Source organism: Capricornis sumatraensis, chromosome 3 (genome assembly GCF_032405125.1).
Source record: "Capricornis sumatraensis isolate serow.1 chromosome 3, serow.2, whole genome shotgun sequence".
NCBI lineage: Eukaryota > Metazoa > Chordata > Mammalia > Artiodactyla > Bovidae > Capricornis > Capricornis sumatraensis.
Window position 1 is genome coordinate 139,000,790 of NC_091071.1, and position 25,232 is coordinate 139,026,021.

At 39.8% G+C, this 25,232-nt stretch overlaps 1 protein-coding gene across 1 annotated transcript in view; it reads right to left on the bottom strand.

The window, feature by feature from the left end:
* The window catches only part of CMKLR2 (chemerin chemokine-like receptor 2), a 50,215-nt gene extending 25,574 nt beyond the window's left edge, over positions 1 to 24,641 (bottom strand). The window contains exon 1 of the mRNA XM_068967997.1: positions 24,600 to 24,641. The gene's annotated coding sequence lies outside the window, so the exon portion shown is untranslated. The remainder of the gene's footprint in view (positions 1 to 24,599) is intronic.
* Positions 24,642 to 25,232: the final 591 nt, after the last annotated feature.

The following is a 25,232-nucleotide window of genomic DNA, read 5'->3' on the forward strand; positions in this document are numbered from 1 at the left end:
TACACAGAATCTTAAGGTCATCGAGAGGTGAGAGCTTAGAGCCTTTTCAGGTCGGTCTTGGCAATGCACAGAGCCGTGGGCATGAGCACAACCCATACATGTGTGTGGCCTTCTTGATTCAGAAGCTTCAAAAAGACCCTCTGTATGTCTCATTCCCAGTTTTTAATTTTTTGGTTAGTCTAATGTTTTCACCCAACTGGTATCCATCACCTCAGGCAGCTGCAAAGTTAAGTAACTGCCTGTACTTTTTTTTGAAAAATGCTTATGGGGAAAAAAATTTTCACGCTGAATGAGCTCTGAGTAAAGTCAAATAAATCACCCAGCAAGTGGAATTTTCCAGGGAAAATTCCTATGCAACAGACAGGCCATACCATAATTCTCTGGGGATGAAGCTTTGAAAGAGCTTCAGCCCCTTTCTGTCCCTTCCCTTGGCTCTAAGGCTGCTGTTATTCACCCTTCACCAGCAGGCTGTTGGGTTTTAAGAATATCATAAAGCAGGAGAGTATGAGATGGGACTAGGGAAAGTTAAAAATGCCATAGAGGGACTTGCCTAGTGGTCCAGAAGTTAAGAAACCATGCTTCAAATGCAGGGAGCATGGTTTTGATCCCTGATTAGGGAACTAGGATCTTACCTGCTGAGTGGTGTGGCCAAAAAATTTAAAAAAAAAAAAATTTTTTTTTAAAGACAGAAAACTCATTTCTTTCACTGAGATTGAGCTGTTTTTCCTCCTCGCCTTTCTCTTCCTCCTCTTTCTCTCTGACAAACACTCCCCAGATTGTTGCAAGTCTTTGGGTAATTTCCAGAGTTCTGAAAAATTTGATTCTGACTATTTGCCAGTTTATTGCAGCTTCTGTGAAAAAGAATTTTCTGAGATCCTTACTCCACTAATTTTGCTCATGTCACTAATTTTGCTCATAGGGAGTTTGAATTGGCATATTTTGTGTGTCTGGAAACCATTTGACTGAAACAGCATGGTGTTCTTTTAAAAATTCAGCTTATGAAATCAAAGAAGAGGAATAACCACTTAATAAATCTCTATGGAAAAACATATATTTTTCCCACCATTTCCTTCTCTTTTCTAAACTTGCTTTAGTTCTAGACACCATAAAAATGAATGAATAAATAAATGAATTAATGAAATTTGTGACTCACACAGTACAGGGACTGTACAGTCCAGTACAGGAACCTAAACATAATCGGCACTCAAAGAATGGTGCTGAACCAAAGTAGATTAGCTCAAAATAGGCAAAAGTGACCTGCTGTCTATTATATTTTATCCTATTCATAACATTAAATATTTAGTTTTATATTTAGGTTTCCCACTTCTTTTAGTTTTTATGGGATATATCTTAGTTTGGGTAAAAATATAGGTTTAATGGTAAATTCTTTCTGTTAAAAATAGAAGAAAGGAGAAAAGAAGGAAGAGACAGAAAAGTATTCTTGTTAGCTGAAAAGATGTGGCACCAACAAATTTTGCAAGTGTTCTGACAAACACCTAGCAGAAATAAACTTATTTTCCATCAGAAAATTCATAACTAGCTCAACTGAAGGACATTAGGTAAAAAAAAACCTGTTTGGAAATAATCTGAAAACATTCTTGTGTCTCATACCTTTCTTAATCTGTTATAATGAATGAATCATAATATTTTAAGAAGATAAGACTGTTCATAATGAGTGCTAAGTTGAAAGGACTAAAAATCTTTAGTAATATGATTATGAAACAACATAATATGATAGGGTGAGATAATGAGTCTTTCATTTCCTGTTTTAAAAAATTATAGAAATACTAAGTGGCTTTTTATTTTGCTTTACTTTTTGTTAGAGAAGATGTGAAAGTTAAATAGAATCTAGTTATGTTTTCACATACAAACACACTTGTGCACAAATATTGACTAAATTTTGTAAAAATGTAATAAAAATGGTATAAAAACCATTTTATCTCTTTATTCCTCTTTGACTCCCTTTAATTAATAATGGATATAAAAGTAGGCCTTCAATTACGATTCTAAAAAAGATTGTTGTTGCTCAGTCACTCAGTCGTGTCTGACTGTTTGTGACCCCATGAACTGAAAGGAGTATGTCAATGATGTATATTGTCACCCTGCTTATTTAACTTGTATGCAGAGTACACCATGTGAAATGCCAGGCTGGATGAAGCACAAGCTGGAATCAAAATTGTCAGGAGAAATATCAGTAACCTCAGATATGCAGATGACACCACCCTTATGGCAGAAAGCAAAGAAGAAATAAAGAGCCTCTTGATGAAAGTGAAAGAGGAAAGTGAAAAAGCTGGCTTAGAACTCACTCAACATTAAAAAAAAACTAAGATCGTGCCATGTGGTCCCATCACTTCATGGTAAATAGATGGGGAAACAATGGAAATAGTGAGAGACTTTATTTCGGGGGGCTCCAAAATCACTGCTGATGGTGACTGCAGCCATGAAATTAAAAGATGCTCCTTGGAAGAAAAGCTGTGACCAACCTAGACAGCATATTAAAAAGCAGAGACATTACTTTCCCAACAAAGGTCTGTCTACTCAAAGCTATGGTTTTTCCAGTAGTCATGTAAGGACATGAGAGTTGGACTATAAAGAAAGCTGAGTGCTGAAGAATTGATGCTTTTGAACTAGGGTGTTGTAGAAGACTCTTGAGAGTCCCTTGGACAAGGAGATCCAACCAGTCCATCCTAGGGGAAATCGGACCTGAATATTCATTGGAAGGACTGATGCTGAAGGGGAAGCTCCAATACTTTGGTCATCTGATGGGAAGAACTGACTCATTAGGAAAGACCCTGATGCTGGGAAAGACTGAGGAGAAGGGGACGGCAGAGGATGAGATGGTTGGATGGCATCACTGATTTGATGGACATGAGTTTGAGCAAGTTCTGGGAGTTGGTGATGGACAGAGAAGCAGGGCGTATTACAGTCCATGGAGTCACAGAGAATTGGACATGACTGAGCAACTGAACTGAACTGGACTGCAGCATGCCAGGCTTACCTGTCCTTCACCAACAAAGATAGTTCACATCTTTCAAAATCATTTCATCTGTATTAATACTTAAAATCATCTAAGAAAAAGCAATATCCTCAGTTCTTGCAACATTAAGTCTTATGACTTTTAAATTTGAAAAAAAAAGAAGCACTCAAAAATAGGAAGGTTCTTGAAGACATCAGACCCCATCTCCTTAGAATGGCTTTTGTCATGGAAAAAGAGTGATTATTCTAGTTAAAAAGAGAAAAGGGAGTTTAATATGATTAGCGATTTAATATGATTGATTAGATACTGATTTTAAAAAGCTATAAAAGATATTTTGAGAATAATAGGGAGACTTTTAGTATGAATTGAATATCATTAAGATATTTTATTCATTTTCTTAGGTATGTTAATGATATTGTTTTGTACGACAATCTTCTTTATTCTAGGTAAATGCTGAAGTTTTTAGGGCTGAAGTCTACAATCTAACTTTCAAAAGATTCAGAAAAGTGCTAGGATAAACCATAATGGAAAAGAATGTTAAAAACTGTATATATAACTGGGTCATTTTGCTATATAGCAGGAATTATTGTAACTCAACCTTGTAAACCTACTATGTGCATGCATGTGTGCTAAGTCACTTCAGTTGTGTCTGATTCTTTGTGACACTATGGATCATAGCCCATTCCAATAAAAAAGAAAATATACATGTATATGTATACATATACATAGCAGTCATCCAGATAGAAGTGAAAAAATCTGATTTTAATCGTGAAATGTGGTGAATGGAAACGCATTCTCCAGATCCCTCTATAAGGACAACCTTGTTGTCCTCACTCCTGGAAGAGCTGTCAAGAGAGTGCCTCCGTCTATAAATAACAGCCCTTCAGAGACTTCTACTACTACGTAGAGGCCCTTGGCCCAAGGTCCTACCCTTCTAGAGTAGCCAACTGCCAACAATGATTAAGATGGAAGTAGGAAGGCCTGGTCGCCTTGGACCAGTGAAGGGTAATTCTGATGAGTCCGTTTTAGTTTCAGAGGTCCATCGAGAGTCAAATATGGTTGTCACTTCTACCTTACAGCTTAATCTCTCCCTCTGCCTGGTTGTGTTGTCCCCCATGCCCACCCCCTCACCTCCCATTCCACATGTAGATGTTGATTCTAAGGGCATAACCTAGTAAACATCTGACCATCAAACTCTGTCTTAAACTAGAAGAAGACCATTAAAATTTTCTTCTAGGAGAACTGAATCTGCAATGCAAGATGGGTATCAGACAAACTTCAAATAAAGAACATTTTTTTTTTAAAGTTCTGTTTTCATTAAAAAATGTCAGAGTCATCAAAGTGAAAAAAGCCTGTGTAAATGTTCTGGATTGAAACAGACTAGAGAAACATGGCAGTTTTAATGAGACATGTGATACTGGCATGTATCTTGTACTGGAGGAAAATAAAAAGCCAGAAAGAACATTGCTAGATCAATTGACAAAACTAGAATATGGACTATAGATTAGATTTTAAAAAGGATTGCATCAAAACTATTACACATAGAATGGATAAACAACAAGGTCCTACTGTACAGCACAGAGGACTATATTCAATATCCTGTGATAAACCATAATGGAAAATATATTAAAAAGAATGCATATATATGTATAACTGAATCACTGTGCTGTATACCAGAAACTAATACACTATAAATCAACTATGTGTGTGTGTATGCTCAGTCACCCAGTCGAGTCCGACTCTTTGCTACCCCCTGAACTACAGACCACGAGACTCCTTTGTCCATGGAATTTTCCAGGCAAGAATACTGGAGCAGGTTGCCATTTCTTTCTCCAGGGGATCTTCCCGACCCAGGGATCAAACCTGCATCTCTGACACCTCCTGCATTAGCAGGTGGATTCTTTATCATTGTGCCCAAAATACAGCATCAATTTTAAATTTACTGTAATTGGCAAATATACAGTGCTTAGATAGGAGAATGTCCTTGTTCTTAAGAAATAGGCACTGAAAAATATGGGGGAAAGGGGACGTAATATATGCAACTTTCTCTCAAGCAATTCAGAGAAACAACATATACACATACATATAGTAAAACCAAATGGGGCAGGGAAGTGCCAGTGGTTAGGACTCTGTGCTCTCACTGCCCAGGGCCTGTGGTTGATCCTTGGCTCCTCTGCCCTTGGGATCCGCCAGGCAAGAATACTGGATTAGGTTGCCATTCCCTTCTCCAGGGGATTTTCCCGACCCAGGGATTGAACCCCTATCTCTTACGTCTCCTGCTTTGGCAGGCAGGTTCTTCACCACTAGCGCCACCTGGGAATTTCGGTATAGATGAATAATTCTACCTATTACACATCAGCTCCTATCATTATGGCCAAAAAAGAACTTCGTTTTACTGTTTTTGGTTACTTTTTCTTTCTTACTGTAAATTGAGAGAATTGGAATTCTGTGATCATTTCAACTGCCAAGTAGTTAATCTGGGTGGAGCTGAGTTGAGAAGCAGTTTGAGGTAATGCTTCTGGGTTCCTGGAGGGGGCAGCAGAGAGCCTTTTGAATGCAAACCTGTTATGGCGCTCAGGTACAGGGTGACCTTGAGGAAAAAAGGACAATGGCAACTAAGGGCTTAGGAGGAGAGGACCCACCACCGCACAATTTCGAGCTGACTTGAAACTAGGAAAACCAATGCTCCACTACATGTGGAGGAATGAAATCAGGAAGCTACATGAAGCCAACACATCAAAGCCTGTAGTTTATTTATTAACAAATGGTCAATACTCAACGAAACCAGAAATGAATAACGCTGCAGGGGACTGAACAGTCAGGAATCAGAATGCAGAAATCAGGACTGGAGCAAGAACCAACAGGAAACTAAACAGATGTGGAAAAAGGGCACAGTAGCCAGGGAGGGGGCGGGTGGATGGGGGGATCCATTTTGTCCTATTTGGATATTTCCCCACCTGGGCCTGGGTGGAAGTGTTAACCATGAAACAAATGCTTTCTCATGATCATGACTTCCTTGCAGACCACTGAGGCTGATAGTGCTGGTGGCTAACAGGGCTAAAGTGTCCCCCAGAAGCGTACAATGTGGTTGTTTCAGGGCACGCTTTATATTCTGCTCTTCTAGCCTTACTATTTCCACTTCCAGCTTAGAAACAGAGAACGTCAAGCGAAGTATCACTAAGAGACTTCAATTTTTCATCTTTAGCTTCCCGTCCAGCACCCACCTTCTCATTTTCAAACCTAAAAAGCTGCTTGCTCCCTAGGCAACTTTTATCCAAAATAATTTGTTTAAATTTGTAATTAGTTATTTTACATGGAGTAACCTAAAAACGGCAGCCCACTCCAGTATTCTTGCCTGGAGAATCCCATGGACAGAGGAGCCTGGTGGGCTATAGTCCATGGGGTTGCAAGAGTTGGATACAACTTAGTGACTAAAACCAACAACCTAAAATTATCCTTTTAAATAAGATCAGCAAATGATCTAAAGCGTTTTCAAAGTGATATCTTATCATACTGCTCAAAAAGGACCATAATCCTCAAGTTCTTGACACACTGAGGTGGGACATTGGAGATAAAATCAGTAAGTACAAGTGGTCTTAACACAGAGGTACACTGTCAGACACGATTTATGATATATAGACATCCTGAAAAATATGATTTATGGTGGGGCTTTATTTCAGGTTTTCTCTGCTTGTCATTGTCTTTTGTGTATTTTACAATCATGAAAGTTACAGACAACTTTTCATAATGCAAATAATCTCCTCCAGAGAAATACAAATGAATTGTGTCTAGTGAGATGCAATTGATTATTGTCCTATAAATATTGACCAGTTTTGCAACTGTTTATAAATCCATTTCAACAGTCCTGATGGTCTATACTATACATGTGTGAGAATTTGAATTCTCCTTTTAACCCATTTAACTGATTGTATCATTAATTAATGAGTTAAGTAAAAGCCTTTGAAACAGGTTAACTTTATATTTATATGTGAGTCATGATTTACCTGTTTTTTGTTTTTTTTTCCAAATCAGGTCTTTTAATAGGTCTTTATTCCAACAGTATTAGTCTAACCTTGGGAGGACAAACGGAAGTAGGAAGAGGGAGGTAGGGATGTGGTAAGGTGTTTTTAAAAGTGTCTATAAAGTTTCTTTCTGGCCATGAATTTCCAAAATCTAAATTTACCTTCTACTCCTAGGGTAATGATACCACTAAACATTAGGACAGGGGGACACATTTAGAGGAAGGGGTGAGGTGGTGTCAAGGGCTTGGTTGAAGTCCAATACCAGGCAAGCAGGGAAGGGTTGAAGGAGAGAAAATCTGGATACCACCACAAGGTTGTACTGCTGAAGCAAATTCTTCCTAAATTTAGGGATCTCAGACTCTTTTCCCTTCGCTCTTCATTCGTATCTGCTCTCTTTAAGAATGGTATGTTAAAGCCAGGCCCTTGATATCACTGTTGGAAGCTTAGTACAATTGTTTTACACAGCCAGGACATTAAGACAGCATTCAAATATGTACAGCTTTCATTTTCTCTCTCTTGCTTTCTCTTTTTTTTTGCAGTCAGACTGAGGCCTCTTAATCCCTTCAGCCACTACTCAGAGAAAGGGAACCAAGCCAATGTTCTAGCCACCTCCAAACTTCAAAATAATTGGCTAGCCATGGCACTTTGCCTGGTCAGTGCTGCAGCTGGAGAACACAGGATGCCTTCCTCATCCTGAGGATATACCATTTGCCTCACCAAAGCAGGATGAAGAGAAGTCCCAGCGGCCACCCAAGAAATTTCCGTTCTATGAGATCAGCAGAGAGACCTGCCCTGCCCTAGCTATTCCCTGAGATAACTAAACCCATGAGGGTGTTTATGTAGAGTTGACTTTTACTCCTACACCCCCTTCTCCAGTCTTCCCTGCCTGTCTTCTTTCTGTCTTGTTACCCTGGGTAAACTACCTTCTTCCCTACCAGTCCCGCCTCACCATGTGTTTTGATGTAATCCAGAAACAATCAGAATCCTTTCTGGGCCACATTTTATGATGGGTAGGAATGACAGCCCTGGAGTCAGGCAGACCTTGACTTCTAATTGCAATGCCACTTTGGAGGCAGGAAATAGATGGGCTCCAGGCTAGGCATTTACAGCTAGCCTACATTTTACAGTTCTGAGCAAGGAGGCCAGTGGGCTCTGGGCTAGATATTTACTTCCATCTTGGAATGCAAGTAACAGCTGGAGTTTGCCTCCTATGGACACTTTAAGATAATGGTTATGGCAGGGACAGAGAGAGGCTAAATCCTGTTGGAATAACAGATCAAGAGGTCACGTATTTCCCATTCTCGGGCCAAGGGAGTCACTGCACATGTGTAGAAAGTCTCATTAGGGGTCAAAAAGGAGGTGGCACCGCCCCAGCATAGGTGATGCCAAGGTCCCTCCATAGGCCCCTGGGCTGGAATCCATCTTGGGAAAAAGTTGCACATGCATGTTGGGGAGGGTCCTAGGACAGATAGGGGGTGGGAGAAGACAGATAATTGGCCAAAGGTAAACAAAGACCCAGAACTGCCCTACCTAAATGATTTAACCACCTCTTTACCACACTCCTCCTCATCAGCCATGATGCTCACACCCTTTCTCTCCTGGTGTGTATCTCTGTCTTGCTTCTGTCTTAACGAAACAAACTATTTCTCTGTGTCCTCTCCCACTTGGTGTACTGTATTTCTAAAAATAAACTTTGTACCTGTTTCTACAGTTTTTGCCTCCTTGAGAAATGCACTTTTCAATGGGGGCAAGGGCCAGGGGAATTTTGTTTCTAGCCTCTAGCCCCTGGTGAACTAGTGGCTGGGATTCCTGATTTTCACCCCAGGTCTAATTCCTGGGCAGAGAACTAAGATCTGGATTCTCGCTACCACCCACTGCTATCTCTCTGTCTCTCACCTGTGTGGCCTTGGAAAGTCAGTCAAAAGCTCTAAGTATACAGGGTTATCGTTCCATCTATTGTAAAGTAAAATAAAGTAAAAAAAAAAAAAAAAGCTCTAAGCAGCAATTTCTCCATCTGTAAAAATAGGGTTAATATAATATAATATCTATTGTATCAGGAAGTTGTGAGGAGAAAAACTTGGCAGTGGAGTGAAGCTCAGTGTCGGATACATAGCCGTCTATACTTCTGTCTCCAGTCTTCTCTCTGTTAATAGTGTACTTCTATTTCCTATTTTGTTATTTGTAGGTACTACTTCACATTTCCCCCCTCAATCCAACATAGATGCTGATGAGGTTCTACTGCTAGCCCCAAATAATGGCACCTTGGCATATGCAATAGTTTAAGCTGAAGGCGTATGAGAAACAACAGGTGCAAGAAGGATTTCTGACCCTCCCCTGAGTCACACGACATGAGATTCTCAAGTGAAAGGTGCTCTCCTTATGCCCTAAGGAAAGGAACATCTTTATCTCCAAAGAAGGAAGGATACTGAGTGGAATCTGAATAAACAGCCTTGCTACGTTTCCCCCAATTTACTACTCTCAGTTCACATTCATTTTGTGCTATCACATTTCTCGATGACGCTTCACTTTTCATCAAACCTAGTATGCATAAAAACACTCAAACTTAACTATTTCCTTAGGTCTTCATTTCCTTGTGAAGGCTCGTATGTCATGTGAAACTTATATTTAAAAATCTGAATGCTTTCCTCCTATTAACCTGTATTTTTTATAGGTGCTCCAGCTGAGAATCTAGAAGAAGAGGAAGAAAGATGTTTTTCTTTTTTCCTCCTCTACATCAGCAAATCAATAACAGTGGTCATAGGTATCATATTTTTTTTATTACAAACATCTACTTCTGCTTCATTGACTACGCTAAAGCCTTTGATTGTGAGGATCACAACAAACTGTGGAAAATTATTAAACAGATGGCAATACCAGACCGCCTGACCGGCCCCCCTGAGATATCTGTATGCAGGCCAAGAAGCAACAGTTAGAGCCAGACGTGGAACAACAGACTGGTTCCAAATCGGGAAAGGAGTAGGTCAAGGCTATATACTGTCACCCTGCTTATCTAACTTATACACAGAGTACATCATGAGAAATGCCAGGTTGGATGAAGCATAAGCTGGAATCAAGACTGCCAGAAGAAATATCAATAACCTCAGATAAGCAGATGATACCACCCTTATGGCAGAAAGTGAAGAGGAACTAAAGAGCCTCTTGATGAAAGTGAAAGAGTGAAAAAGCTGGCTTACAACCCAACATTCGAAAAACGAAGATCATGGCACCCCAACCCATCATTTCATGGCAAACAGATGGGGAAACAATGGAAACAGTGACAGACTTTATTTTGGGGGGTGCTCCAAAATCACTGCTGATGGTGAGTGCAGCCATGGAATTAAAAGATGCTTGCTCCTTGGAAGAAAAGCTATGACCAACCTAGACAGCATATTAAAAAGCAGAGACATTACTTTCCCAACAAAGGTCCGTCTAGTCAAAGCTATGATTTTTCTAGTGGTCATGTATGGATGTGAGAGTTGGGCCATAAAGAAAACTGAGCACAGAAGAATTGATGCTTTCAAACTGTGGTGTTGGAGAAGACTATTGAGAGTCCCTTGGACTACAGGGAGATCAAACCAGTCAATCTTAAAGGAAATCAGTCCTGAGTATTTATTGGAAGGACTGATGCTGAAGCTGAAGCTGCAATACTTTGGCCACCTTATAAGAAGAACTGACTCATTGGAAAAGACCCTGATGCTGGGAAAGTTTGAAGGCAGGAGAGGGGATGACAGAAGGATGAGATGGTTGGATGGTATCACTGACTCGATGGACATGAATTTGAGCAAGTTCTGGGAATTGGTAATGGACAGGGAAGGCTGGTGTGCTACAGTCCAAGGGGGCCACAAAGAGTCAGACATGACTGAACCACTGAACTGAACTAAATTTTAGTTTCTTCATCTGTGATCTGGGGAGGAACACCATCAGCAAACCACTCTAGGGTTGTTGTAAGAATTACACAAGATAATGTATATAAGTGCCTAGCACAGTGCCTGGATCATAGTAAGAGCTCAGGAAATATGCAATATCATTTTTATATCTTACTTTATGAATGCTTTTTTATTAGGGTGTACTATGAAATAATTCACATAACTAACATATGGTTTTGTTGAAAGGTAGCAAATTCTTGGGCTTCCAGCTAGTTTAATGATCACTGGTTCTAATCAGAGAGCTCATTTGATGTTATTATTTGTAATTAGTTTAGATAACATTCTGGATTTGTGCTTCATCCTGAAAGAAAACACCAGTTGAAAGATACCACGGGAGCAACAAAATAATGGTTTCCTGCTGGGACAGTAAAGCTACATTACACTCATTCCTTCCTTTCCAAAGGGGAACATTTTGATCCTGTGATAATATTCTATTTAAAGGAGTGTATTTATTTTATGTCAAATGATTTATGTAGATCAAGTTCATTTCTTGTGATAAAGATGGGAATGAAGTAAACTGGGCTTCTTGCTGAAATCTCTGTGACTTGCTGTGATCCAACTGGTTAGGAAATATATTAATTGTCTGACTAAGCAAAAATTAAAAAAAGCCCCACAAAAAACAAAAGAATGAGCTTTTCCAAAGAAATCCTGTTTGGGCACTCTCTTCAGTTTGATGAATGAGTTATTTACTGACTGCTTGAGTAAAGTGTAAAAAGGAAGTTGTCTTTTTTAGAAAATTATTGAAGTGTACGTAGTACAAATTTCATTTGACAAGGTTTGAAAATAGACCTAGTTTTTAACAAATCAAGCTTTTGTTTAATTAAGACTGAAATAAATGAGTGTGAATATTCTTATAAATAATCTAATAGAAAGTTAAAATGAAGAGAGACTCTTCACAATCATTTCCTCCACCTGCTCCTACGTTCTGGGGGATAGAATACATTTGTAAGGAGATATGAAAATACACTTTTAAATACTGTTTGGTATATTATGATCCCTCCCAAGAGATAAACCGTGTTAGGCATGTTCTGAAGTTCCTCCTTCCCTATTCAATCTCTTAGAAATCAAAAAGCAAACCAAGGAGAAATGCCTCCTTATACCATCCCAGAGCAAGGCACCTCTCCCAAACAAGGAAGAATTTAGTCATTTTACTATCTTCAAAGTTTTCCATCTTCTTGGTTGTTAAATGTAAAAAACTGAATTAAATATACATTTTATGTCTGAGTGTGTTGATAATGATGGAATTACCCTAGAGGTGAGTGGTCTTATTTTGAATAGTTAATGAAATGAAAGCCCATATGGGGCAGAATGACAATCAAAAGAAGAGTCACATTTAATATTATCTATACATTATCTAATACAATAAACAATTTCTATAGACTTAGTATTTCCCATAAATTAACCAAACAATTGATTTGACTAAACTCATTTCCTGAACTTGCTGGTGGTTTGGAATTGAGGAGAAAATCATCAGTTCTTCTAAAGGGTAAGCTATGTTTTTAGACATTTACTTTCCTAAGTGATTTCTTTCCTGATCTCCACAAGTCTATCCCCCAACCTAAATCAAGGTCCCTGCTCTACACTCTTCCTTTAGAATTTTTATATATTTGAATGTTCGATGAATCTCTCTGCTCCACCAGAGTGTTGCTTCGCTTCCCTCCATACTCCCAGATACTTCCTTCATACTCCCTTTGTCCCCCAGGTGGCACCAGTGGTAAAGAATCTGCCTGCCGATCCAGTACACACAAGAGACACAGGTTGGATCCCTGGATCAGGAAGATCCCCTGGAGTAGGAAAATGGCAACCCAGCCCAGTATTCTTGCCTGAAAAATTCCATGGACAGAGGAGCCTGGAGGGCTACAAAGTGTCAAACATAACTGAGCGCACATACACAAATATTTATTGGCTGGCAGTAAAACTATTCAGTGGGGCTTAAAAAAATATTTATTTACTTGGCTGCATCGGGTCTTATTTGCATCACTTGGGATCTTTTGTTGTAGTATGCGGGCTCAGTAGTTGTGCCACACTGGTTTAGTTGCCCTGCGGCATGTAGAAGCTTAGTTTCCCATCAGGGATGGAACCCACACCCATGCATTGCGAGGTGGATTCTTAACCACTGGACCGCCAAGGTAAGTCCCATATTTGGTGGGTTGTGAGAAAAGGTATTCACGGTCATGGGCATCTTGGCAACAACTAAGATTTTATATTTGCCTGAAAGGCAAAGGTGAGTTTGAGAAGGAAATTTCAGCTCTTAATTACCATCAAATCCATTAGTTCTTGTTCTCAGGTCCTCTTTCTTATTAATGGTGTTAAAAGAATGATGAATCTCACTCCTTAGAGATGTTTTAAATCTGTTAATTAGATCAGGATTTTTGAATGAAAACAAGTCCCACTTACCGGGAAAGATGATGAGATTTTTCTCTAAACTATTAACAGGAGCAAATTACATCCAATAACGTATGGCTTATTATTAAGAACAGTTTACCTAACTATATTCAAAAGGAAGCAAACGAAGCATAGGACATTACAGCCACCTAATTATACGACACCATTTAACACATCACAGTAATACGGTAACATCTCCTGAGTACTTGTTATGTGTACTACAACACTAAGCAACTGCATTTTCACATTTCATTCTCACAACAACCCTGTGAGGTACTATAATTATCTCTATGAGGCTAAGGGAGGTTGGGCAATTAACAAAAGTGGTGAAGCCCAGACAAGACTTCTGGGTCTGACTTCAGGGACTTCCTTCTTAATCCTTGTACACATGCTCTCTATAGTAACCACCTGTTTGTGTGTTTATCTCCCTTGCTAAATGCTGAAAGTCTCAAGGGCAAGGTGATAAAGATAAAGCTTTACTCGTTTGTGCATATCAAATACATAACAGAGAGTGCAGGAACATAGTAGGTACTCAATAAAATTTAGTGAATGAAGGAGGAAGTGCTTTCTCCATCCTCAAAACTATAGCATGTTGAGTACAGTTTTAGTGTTAGACATAGCTAACTATATAATGTGTATAAATAACATATACAAATCAAACAAATATTTATGCAATAAAATAAATAATATAGATATATCTATTTTATTAAATTAATAATCCATATTTTATGTTGAAGCATATGACATTTCCATTTTATTAGTCAAAAATCATCAAGGACAAATAACAGCACTTTTAAATGGTACAACCTCATTAAAAAAAATCCATGTCAACTCTTCAGTTACACAATAAGCGGAATGCACCATTACCATATGTTTTCCACTGAAATAGAGGTTTATCATTAACTGCCAAAGAGAAAGATTTATGAAAATTAAGGATGTCATATCTATAAGCACTTTCTACTAGGTCTAATGATCTAATTTCACATACAAATTATATTTCATGCCCTTAGGTCCTAATGAAAATTCAACCAAGCACATATTATTAGACTTGACTTGGATTCTCTCTTTTCTGAGCTGCCAGGTTGCATAGTCCATGCAAAAGTCCTTCTTCATAAAGCCCTCCCCTTTTAGTATTAACTCTGCCTTTATCCCAAGCCCTGATGCACCCCCTGCTGCTGCTTCATGATTCCTGAGAGAAGATTATGACTTCTTTTTATTTAACTCTTTATATGCTGAACTTCATTAAATAAATTACTTTCTTGAATGTTGTCATCTAGTGGTTACATTCTTGCCAGCACTACCAGTAAGGGCTCTCTTTTTTGGTGTTCTAAAAAAGTCCTCCTAAACCACTGAGGGGTCTGAATTCTTTTTCTACTCTACTTCCTTCTTCAATTCAAACACTATACCTCAGTGAGTGAAAGTCGCTCAGTCATGTGTGACTCTTTGCAGCCCCATGGACTATACAGTCATGGAATTCTCCAGGCCAGAATACTGGAGTGGGTAGCCTTTCCCTTCTCCAGGGGATCTTCACAACCCAGGGGTTGAACCCAGGTCTCCTGCATTTCAGGTGGATTCTTTACCAGCTGAGCTACCAGGGAAGCCCCAAGAATACTGAAATGGGTAGTCTATCCCTTCTCCTGAGGATTTTCCTGACCCAGGAATAGAGCCAGGGTCTCTTGAATTGTAGGCGGATTCTTTACCAGCTGAGATACCAGGAAAGCCCAGGCTGAAGGAAGGACTGCATAATTCCTAGCAGAAAGCTTGTGCCTGATTCATGTTTCCTTTTTTTTTTTACTGACACTATTTTCTTTAACAATGAAGAGCATTTTTCATCTTTGAGTATCATGGAATAATCAGTACATACTATGAGAATCAAAAAATATGAAAACATAGAATCTGAATAAAAATTTGTTTCACTAAATATTTATTAGGTATACACTGTATGTGCAAGGACCCCATTATATATATCACATTGAACAATGACTTAATAAGCAGAGTTTGGAAAAAGGGTAAGAGGTGAGACTGGGGGGCTTGAAGGAACCTAGCCCATCAGGTTTATTTAAGACTAAAGGAAACTGAGTTCCAGGAAGTTTGCTCAGCCTCAAGTCACAAAACAAGTTAGAGACAGAGCTGGGATTAAAGTCTGGGGTGACAGACAATTTCAAAATAGCAAGTTTAACAATGCTATGCAGCCATAGATTTGGGGAATGTTTTGAAATTGTCTAATTTAAGAGGGTGTTGTGTTATTTATCTGCATTTAGCTAGTTTTGCTTTTTTTCTATCTTTAAAATTTTTTTACTATCAGTTTTCATTGTGGTTTTGGCTTTTACTACTTTCATTAGAAGATTTGTGAAGCAGTAGGAGTGGGGGACGGAGAAGGCAGTGGCACCCCACTCCAGTACTCTCGCCTGGAAAATCCCATGGATGGAGGAGCCTGGTCAGAGAAGGCAAGGGCACCCCACTCCAGCACTCTCACCTGGAAAATCCCATGGACGGAGGAGCCTGGTGGGCTGCAGTCCATGGGGTCGCTAGGAGTTGGACACAACTGAGCGACTTCACTTTCACTTTTCACTTTCATGCATTGGAGAAGGAAATGGCAACCCACTCCAGTGTTCTTGCCTGGGGAATCCCAGGGACGGGGGAGCCTGGTGGGCTGCCGTCTATGGGGTCGCACAGAGTCGGACACGTCTGAAGGGACTTAGCAGCAGCATCAGCAGGAGTGGGGGGAGGAAGGATTGGGAGTTTGGGATTAGTAGATGCAAACTATTACACATAGGATGAATAAACACAAGGTCTTATTCTATAGCACAGGGGAACTGTATTCAATGTGCTGTGATAAAACATGGTGGAAAAGGTAGGAAAAAGGATATATATATGTATGTATAACCGAGTCACCATGCTGTATTGCAGAAATTAAACACAATGTTGGTAGTCAGCTATACTTCAGTACATTTTTAAAAAGACATCTCATGAGGCAGAAACCTTTGTTCAAGTTAATGTCACCAAAGAAACTGGATGAATTAGAAAAGAAGCGCCTCCACCATATTGATGGGTTTAACTTTCAGATCTTCGGGTTAAAGACCTGAAGAAAAAAATAGGTGGGAATTCTCAATATTATAAAATTTTAAAATTATACAAATAATAGACTATTAGAGAGAAAGTTTGGGGAAAGAGAAAGGATATATCAGCTGACAGGGTCCAGCATGCGCCACTGTGGCATAAAAATTATCTTGAACAGTGGGCATGTGAGGTCCCGAAAGAACTCAGTTGTTGTAAACCCCCTCCCCAGGAGCAGCAAGGAAAGGTTGACTCTTAACCTTCATGGACGAGAAGTCTCCACAACAGATCCAAACAATGTCACGCAAACTATCCTGTTGCCCATCTATTCTCCTAAAGGCCCATTTATGCTTCTCAAAAGTCGTTTGTTTTCCCATAAGTGCCCTTTCTCCACCTCCTCCTTCCTTATTTAGATATTTAAGAAGTCACTTGTGTTCCTGTAAGTGTCCTTTCTCCTCCCTTCCCTTTAAGATGATGTGAAGTTGCTTAGTCGTGTCCGACTCTTTGAGACCCCATGGACTGTAGCCTACCAGGCTCCTCTGTCCATGGGATTCTCCAGGCAAGAGTACTGGAGTGGGTTGCCATTTCCTTCTCCAGGGGATCTTCCTGACCCAGGGATTGAACCGGGGTCTCCCGCCTTCCAGGCAGACACTTTAACCTCTGAGCCACCAGGGAAGCCCTTAAGATGATGCACCAGCCCCCAATTCCAGCCATCCCTTTGAGTGACATTTTTCTGTGAAGTCTGACACCTGTCATTTATTAGTTTAATTCATGAGCCTTCAAAAACTGAATTCAAGAGGGTAGAGGAAAAGTTTTTCTTCCGCGACAAATCATCAGTTCACCATTAGCTTAACACATCTATGGTGTGTTCCACTTTTGTGTGTTTTTCTTCAATTTTTTCATCTCCATTTACTTTTTACATAATTACAGTCATTGTCAGTATTATATTATGAGCACTTGTCCATGATCCAATATATCCCTCCAAATTATTATTGCCTAATGACTTAAACATTTCACTGAAATAATATATAAGAAGCTTAACTAGCTTTATTTTCTTAATGATTGGAGTATAATTGCTTTACAATGTTGTATTAGTTTCTGCTGAATAACAACATGAATCAGCTATATATATATTATATATATATATATAAATATATATATAATCCCCTCCCTCCCACCCACCTCTTAAGCAGCTTTCTACTGCTGGATATTTAGATTGCTTTTAGTTTTTTTTAATTGTAAACAATTCAGAAAAAAAGTCTTTGAATACAAGACTTTTCTAATTTCAGAACTACTTCTGTGAGTTAGCTTCAATGGCTGTAGCCTTTGAGGGGGAATGTTGGGTTAAATAACTGTCTCTCAGGGAGATGACAGTTAGTAGTAAAATAACACAGAAAAGGTATGACATTCTTTATAAACTAAAGAACTTAAATTTTAGGTAAAATCATAAATAATATCTGTGAAAAAAACTTAAAAATCATTCAGTGTCTGGAAGAAGTGCAAACATGATGAGTATTATACAAAAAGAGAAATTACTTGAACTAGGTAATTTGAGATGTCTGTTGGCTTTTTCACAAAACAAAACATACTAGTGGATTAATTTAGCAACAAGTTGGTGGAAGCTTGGGGAAATGAGTTTGTTTGAAGGAAGAATGGCCAACTTAAGAGAGTAACTGATGGTAAAAGTTCTATTATCAAATTTTCATTTGGTTTTCATTAGTTTTCATTTAGGGGAAAAGAATAAACTATTGTTGACAAAGAGCAATTGGTGCGCACAGTTATCTGACCACCCAGGGTTAGCCCAACCTTTTCTCCCACATACCTCCCTTCAATGAGCCATTCGTCCTGCATTAGATGAGCCCAGATACGAATTCCTCTAACAGGCAATTGATAATGAGATTTCAAAAACACAGCAGCAACAAAGAAATGTTGGTAATGAAGAACCGAATGCTATTCATCTCAAAAAGGAGAAAACCAAGCCACATTACAACTCAATTTAAAACTTTTTTCCTACCATCAGTTTTCATCTCAGAGCACCATTTCCTCCTACTCGATTTCACTACAGTGAGCTTTCCACTAATGATGTTAGACATTTCTGAGTCATAACTGCATTTTGAGCTGTAATTTTCTAGGTAAAAGTTGATGAAATGACTGAAAGTTCTTCATTGCGCCTTCCCAATTGCACCTGCCCAATTCCCCCATCCCACCCCAGCAACCTAGTCCTGTTCTCTCAGTGTTTCAGATTTAATCACAGCTGTTGCAAACCCAGTTACACTCTTCCTAAACACTTTTGACAGGACCAAAAATATGAATTTGCACAGAGAGTGTTTCATAAGCTATCAGGAGTCCTTTTCCTTTTTGTTTTTTGCCAGCTGGTAGTTAGTCCAAATACTGCTTTGTAAATAAATCATCTGCAGGCATCCTCATCAGGTCAGCTGCAAACGTGTCAGTGTGAGGAAAACAAGAAAGCACTTACCAGTTAATTTTCTGTGAGGAGAGAAGCTTTTGTGATGTCTGGGTGTAACTTCCCTGCTCCAGAATGAAATGGAGAGCGGTTTTCAGAACAGCTACGTTGGACACTTTCCCCAGCCTCCTCATTGGGCTTTTATCTGGCTTTTGAAATGACACTGTAGAGGAGAATGATGTAGGGTTTCGCTTGAATGTGGTTTTTCCCTTCCTCCTCTACCCTCCATAAAAATTCATCATGTATTCCAGGAGAAAAGTAAGCAGTGAACACACTGCACAGATTAATTCTTCTGCTCAGCATGTACACGTGTGTATCAGAGGTTTGTTCCCTGAAAGGAGATCATTGATGTTGGCTGCAGCGCCTCAGGGTGGAAACCAGCGATGGGGGAGGCACCAATCCCTCCTTTGTTTGAATGGGCTTTTGCTTACGAAAAGTCAATTTAAAGTTCATTCCAATGTTAGCATGAAAAGAACCGTAGAATCTAAGTAGAGCTCTTCACTGTACCCAGGGCTCATTAGGAAAGAGATTTTATTTCCTAGGTTTCAGTGGGAGGAATCAGAATCACACAATAGTTAAGTATGAATTAATATTTTAATTTTTATTTCTTTATTGAGGTGGGTTGAGAGAGAATTTTCCAGGTTTGGGGGAAATTAAAGATCCGATTCTTATCTCTCATTTCATCTGTGATGAGGGCAGATGAGGGCAAGTCTGTGTACCTGAAGGACTCAGAGAATGAGAAGTGTGGAGGCTGATACTTCACACTAGGAAGCCAGCCCTGATGCAATTAGCTTGTCCATCTGTAGAGCTAACTCGATTTTCTTTAAGGTCAAACATCATCTTGTGAATGTGAACATTACTAGGTCTTAAAACGTTAGCCAAGCAAAATTGAACACTGTGAGGTGTGAGAAGCCAGAAAACACAATTTGTATCTGATTGCTGTGAATTCTGAGGGCTTAGGAGAATGGGTCATCCTGAAAAGTGCCTTGTTGAAGACTAAGAATTATTTTGAGACTTTTATTTTAAGGAACTTCAAGCTCAGGAAAAGCTTCGAAAACTGAGTAGAAGTTACCCATTTGTAAGGGAAAGCTTACATTTGTAAAGGAAATTTACATTAGAAAGGGGGCCGTTATCAGGAAGACAGTGATTCCTCTTTTCCATTTGAGACTTAACTTCTGGACCCAGCCAGCTCTGTTTACCAAACAATTCCTGTTTATACCAGGAATTGCCTTCCCCCACCTTTAAGCCCAGACTCCATCCTTTTCCTTAGCTCAGGATGGAATATTATCTTCAATCTTCTTTTAAGTGGGGTTTCTGTATGTCAGCTCAGTTCAGTTGCTCAGTCATGTCCAACTCTACGATCCCATGAATCGCAGCATGCCAGGCCTCTCTGTCCATCACCAACTCCCGGAGTTCACTCAAACTCACGTCCATCGAGTCCATGATGCCATCCAGCCATCTCATCCTCTGCTGTCCCCTTCTCCTCCTGCCCCCAGTCCTTCCCAGCATCAGAGTCTTTTCCAATGAATCAACTCTTCGCATGAGGTGGCCAAAGTACTGGAGTTTCAGCTTTAGCATCATTCCTTCCAAAGAAAACCCAGGGCTGATCTCCTTTAGAATGTATGTACAATGTTTCTGTATGTACATAATTTGAAAATTTCCCCCTGTTAATCTTTTATTTGCAGTGGTGGATTTAGCCAGAGATCAAATTGCCAACATCCGCTGGATCACAGAAAAAGCAAGAGAGTTCCAGAAAAACATCTATTTCTGCTTTATTGACTATGCCAAAGCCTTTGATTGTGTGGATCACAATAAACTGTGGAAAATTCTGAAAGAGATGGGAATACCAGACCACCTGACCTGCCTCTTGAGAAATCTGTATGCAGGTCAGGAAGCAACAGTTAGAACAGGACATGAAACAACAGACTGGTTTCAAATAGGAAAAGGAGTACGTCAAGGCTGTATATTGTCACCCTGCTTATTTAACTTCTATGCAGAGTACATCATGAGAAACGCTGGACTGGAAGAAACAAGCTGGAATCAAAATTGCCGGGAGAAATATCAATAACCTCAGATATGCAGATGATACCACCCTTATCGCAAAAAGTGAAGAGGAACTAAAAAGCCTCTTGATGAAAGTGAAAGTGGAGAGTGAAAAAGTTGGCTTAAAGCTCAACATTCAGAAAATGAAGATCATGGCATCCGGTCCCATCAGTTCATGGGAAATAGATGGGGAAACAGTAGAAACAGTGTCAGACTTTATTTTTTGGGGCTCCAAAATCACTGCAGATGGTGACTGCAGCCATGAAATTAAAAGACAGTTACTCCTTGGAAGAAAAGTTATGACCAACCTAGATAGCATATTCAAAAGCAGAGACATTACTTTGCCAACTAAGGTCTGTCTAGTCAAGGCTATGGTTTTTCCTGTGGTCATGTATGGATGTGAGAGTTGGACTGTGAAGAAAGCTGAGTGCTGAAGAACTGATGCTTTTGAACTGTGGTGTTGGAGAAGACTTTTGAGAGTCCCTTGGACAGCAAGGAGATCCAACCAGTCCATTCTGAAGGAGATCAGCCCTAGGATTTCTTTGGAAGGAATGATGCTAAAGCTGAAACTCCAGTACTTTGGCCACTTCATACGAAGAGCTGACTCATTGGAAAAGACTCTGATGCTGGGAAGGACTGGGGGCAGGAGGAGAAGGGGACAACAGAGGATGAGATGGCTGGATGGCATCACTGACTCAATGGACGTGAGTCTGAGTGAACTCCGGGAGCTGGTGATGGACAGGGAGGCCTGGTGTGCTGCGATTCGTGGGGTCGCAAGGAGTCGGACACGACTGAGCAACTGAACTGAACTGAATGAAAGGTTGAAGGAGAATTATTTCCCCCCCTCTACAAGATGAAGTCCAGAAAATCGAAAACAATAATCCTCTGTTGAGGGGGGTTGGTGAGACTGGGGTGGGCGCAGAGTGGGATAACACTGGGGGATAGAGTGGGTATGATTTTTCAAACTACAAATGTCCCTCAGCCCCCTAGGGATGTACACTCTCCCACGTTTGCCCCCAGTCCTTGATTCCACAGAAATATCACTATTAATAATCTTGGCATATTACTTGTCAATGTTATCTGAGTCATTGAAGGAGGTGATACCTGATGGAGGTGATATCCACTCACTAATTCCTACCCCTTGGCATCAGCTATATTCATATTTACTGAGTTATATGTTATCTTCTATAATCACACAAAAGCACAATTTCATCCATAAGGGACATTTTTTTAGAAGAAGGTTTTTCAGGAAGTTTTGGTTACTTTACATGGCTTTAGATTTATTTTCTAGTAGTGAGTGTAAAGTATCAGGTAGCAAAAAAGACAAAAGAAATGACATTTTACAAGCATTTACTGTGCTCCAAGCACAGTAATCACATTGAAACCCAGGAAAGGATCAGCCTTTTTAGTTTTCTGTTTTAGTTACCACCTAAAACAACAAAGTTGTGACAGATGCTTACTTAGCTTTGAAATTGTTCCCCCACAAATCAAGGAGAGTAAATAAAATCTCTCTCCTAATCAGCCCTATACTCTATGCTCTGTGCCTGAGGAGCTCCGCTTCAAAGTCCTAAAGCTTGTCTTATACTTGATCTTTTATTCAAAAGTAGTTAAAACTGAAGTGCTCAGGTATACTAGACATTAACTTACCTGCACTGGTTAAGCTGATGAGTCAGGTCATTGGGGATCTGTTACGAGAGCCTCTCCTGTGAGTTGCAGAGTTGGAGTTCAGTCCTGGGCATTCTGATTCCAAATGCCACACTTTTAATGTAACTGGGAAGGGTTAATTTTTGACTCCCTGCGGGATCTGTTTCTCTGACTTTAACTCTGTTTTTGCCATTTCTGTTATTATAATCATACATAATGGCCTGCCTCAGAGAGCCCTGCCCCCTCTGCCTGACCCTTAAATTAAAGTGCCTTTGGTTAGCTCACAGGGAGATAACCTGACCTGGCTCACCAATGAATGACTGTAAGTAAGAGAAACTAACATATTCCCCTGCCTGAGGCTTGCCATTCTAGGAGATAATTGCAAGAATCAAACTGTCTTTTCACTTTGTTTCCTGACCTCCCCCCATCTCTGATCCATAAAGCAACCAGGCATCCAGGTGCCAACAAGATGGTTATTTTGTGACATTAGTCAGCCATTTTCTCAGTCAGCCTCAACACTTCATTCTTCAGATTTATTGGCCTCTGGTGCAGCGCAGAGAGTGAGCCTGGACTCAGTAACATTAAGACACTTAGCTCCATGAGAAGAGATGTTTCCCGAATCAAGTGACTAGGAGGAAGGGGCAGGAATAACTTCTGCCAAATAAAAGACTTTCAGGACAGTTCCAGCATTTTCTAAATCAGTGCAAGTTCTCTGAAGCCTGCTGTGGTCAGGGTTTCAAGGGGTCTTTCTAGAGGGGTGTGTGTGTTTAACAGGTCTAAACGGCCAGCTAGGCTCAGTGGGAAGATACACAGTGCCTCTATCAATCATACTGTTTTTGGGGAATGGGATCATTCTTTAAAAATAGTTTTTCTCCACTGATACTTGACATTTCACTCTTAGAAAATCAGTCTTTTGAAGAGAGTACATTTTAAAAGAGGAACTTTGTATTGAGGTTCTAGTAGTTAGAATGGACTGGGTGCTTTTAAGATAACTGTCCCTTCTCCTTACTCCAACCCCTCCAGAAAAAATTGGGATCAGTAACTTGGTCTCCGCAGAGGATGAGATGGTTGGATGGCATCAACAACCCAATGGACATAAGTTTCAGTAGACTCTGGGAGTTGGTGATGGACAGGGAGGCCTGGCATGCTGCAGTCCACAGGGTTACAAAGAGTCAAACATGACTGAGTGACTGAACTGAACTGAACTTGGTCTCCTATATCTTGTGATGATCAAGAATATCTTTATTCTTTTCCTTTCTTGTATGATGATAAAATAGCAAATTTACCTCAAACACCTAAATACTCTGATGATAGAAATTTCAGAAATAGACATTTGAGAGAACACAATAGGTCACATTGGTTTTTGTTACTGACCATTTCTAATATTTTTGTTGTTGTTTGTAAAAAGGAAAAAAAAAAAATGGCCCAGAACATAACCTCCGGGAAAGAGACAATATGATAGAGATGGATATTTTCTTTTAAAAGAAACTGATCTGTGAAAAAGGCAAAAGCCTCACTTTTTTTGAGTTTTTTTCCTCTTGTCATACAGGGAGATGACCATCTCCTTGTGTAAATGCCCTTCTTAGGCCTGTTTCTTTGGGGTAGGCAGAGTCAGAGATTATACTTGGGGGCCTTTAGTGGGTTGACAGTGAGCTTTTCCTTGGGATTTAAGTGGCAGATTCAGTTCTTCGAGAGGTTACAGCAAGGAGCCATGCCAACATGGCCATATAGGGCAGCTTCCATGCACTTAAACTAGACAATTCTTAACAGCCACAGAAGACAAAGCCAGCTTCATATTCTTGCTTTAAATTTTGTATGGCCCCTGCAGGAACCCAGCCTGAGGATACTTAGTAAATCTGTCAAAGGAATTAAAATACAGCTTTTTAATTAAGATACACAAAGCTCTGTGGAAATGAGGGGAACAACTTCTATTGTTGTCTTTTACTTGAAAAAAACCTCTTTTAATTTGCCAAATGCCAGCTCAAATGAAATCTACATACTGAGACTTAGAATGCTGTTCGTAACTACCTATCTCAGAGGCTCTGAGCCTGAAACATTTGGAGGGCCAAGCAAACACTCACCCCTCAGACGGTGCCCATGCAGTGCAGCGGCAAGGAGTCGGGTGGGCCAAGGCTTCCAAGCTCCGCGCTCTGAATCTTTGAGGTAAATAATTTCTCTGGAAGAACTGGCCGCAGCTACCCAGAGTCTTGGAAGAAATATTTCTTCTTTTTGTAACCAAGGGAGGTAAATAATCTTTTAACTCATTGCCCTACAAAGAAAAAAAAAAAAAGTGGTTGCCAGTAGTTAAATAAATCTGGTATATATCACTTAGTTCACAGGCATCTGGGTGACACCATCCTTGGCCCTGACTCAAGAGAAAGGAGGACTCTGGGAGTTCAGGCCACTCCCATCTATTTACTGTAATTATGCTTCTTTTCTCGTTAAACTGCAGATTATGGATGTGATGTAAGTGTAGCTGGATTTTTCTAAAATATCACATTTGGGGAAAGGAAAGAATCAGAAAATAAATTATATTTTCTCAACTTCTGTAACTGATTCAATCACTACTTGCATTTTTATTAGGAATTTAGTAGCCTGCGGCTGAACTGCAGCTGTGGACCTGTTTTGTTTGCGTCGCAGTGTTTTTCTAGAGTTTGAATTAATTTCCGTCTTTTAAAAATCAGAGGATATTACAAAGACATCAGATTGTCAGC